This window comes from Arachis ipaensis, chromosome B10 (assembly GCF_000816755.2).
Source record: "Arachis ipaensis cultivar K30076 chromosome B10, Araip1.1, whole genome shotgun sequence".
In the NCBI taxonomy this organism is placed as follows: Eukaryota; Viridiplantae; Streptophyta; class Magnoliopsida; order Fabales; family Fabaceae; genus Arachis; species Arachis ipaensis.
In genome coordinates, this window is record NC_029794.2 from 32,431,770 (window position 1) to 32,433,306 (window position 1,537).

Below are 1,537 nucleotides of genomic sequence, written 5' to 3' on the forward strand. Positions count from 1 at the left end.
TGGCATGACAGAAAGCTGTCATCTAGAATCTTTAAACCAGGACAGAAGGTCCTGTTGTTTAACTCTAGACTCAGGCTATTCCCCGAAAAACTGAAATCCCAGTGGAGGGGACCATACGTGATTACAAGTGTATCACCATACGGTTATGTGGAGCTTCAAGATATTGATTCTGATAAGAAGTTCATTGTCAATGGACAGAGAATCAAGCATTATCTTGAAGGCAACATTGAGCAAGAATGCTCAAGGCTGAAGCTAGATTAAAAGCTCAGCAAGGTCCAGCTAAAGACAATAAAGAAGCGCTTGCTGGGAGGCAACCCAGCCATGGGGCAACAATCCTCTAAGCATTTTGCCCTATTTCTATTTTTATTTTTATTTGTCTATATAGAGTTCATTGATAACAAGGTAAATAATCATTTACAGAAGACCTCGGCACACAAAACAGAGAAAAAGAGCTCACTGGCAAGAAAACGCCAGTAAAAGTATATTTTGGGCGTTCAACGCCCAAAATGGGCATCCACTGGGCGTTGAACGCCAGTAATGGTAGCAATCTGGGTGTTCAACGCCAGAAAGGGGCACCCACTAGGCGTTGAACGCCAGTAATGGCAGCAGCTGGGCGTTAAATGCCCAGGAGAGCAGCATTTGGGCGCTGAACGCCCAAAACAGGCAGTGTTTGGGCGTTCAAACGCCAGGAAAGCAGGGAGGAGCCAAATTCATTTTTCCACACGTATTTCCATTTTAATTTCAAATTTTATGTTTCAATGCATGATTTTTACATGAACATGTTAAGAACCCTGATTTCTAAAATCCTTAATTTCTAAAAATCCCTCTTTTCAAATTCAATCCAAACTCTTTTCAAATCTTTTCAGAAAACAAATCTATCTTTTTCACTCAAAAATCTTTTCAACTAATCCATATCTTTTTCAAATCTCCATATTATCTTTTTCAAAATTCAGATTTATCTTTTTCAAAAATCTATCATATCTTTTCAAAATTAAATTAACCCTTAAAACCAAAAGGCAAGGGCAAAAAAAAAGGGATCCCAAGGCTTTGAGCATTAGTGGATAGGAGGACCTAAAGGACTAAAATCCTGGTCTAAGCGGCTAAACCAAGCTGTCCCTAGCCATGTGCTTGTGGCGTGAAGGTGTCAAGTGAAAACTTGAGACTGAGCGGTTAAAGTCAAGGTCCAAGGCAAAAAGAAGAGTGTGCTTAAGAACCCTGGACACCTCTAATTGGGGACTTTAGCAAAGCTGAGTCACAATCTGAAAGATTCACCCAGTTATGTGTCTGTGACATTTATGTATCCGGTGGTAATACTAGAAAATAAAGTGCTTAGGGCCACGACCAAGACTCATAAAGAAGCTGTGTTCAAGAATCATCACACTGAACTAAGAGAATCAATAACACTATCTGAATTCTAAGTTCCTATAGATGCCAATCACTCTGAGCTTCAATGGATAAAGTGAGATGCCAAAACTGTTCAGAAGCAAAAAGCTACTAGCCCCGCTCATCTAATTAGAATCTGAGCTTCACTCAAAAA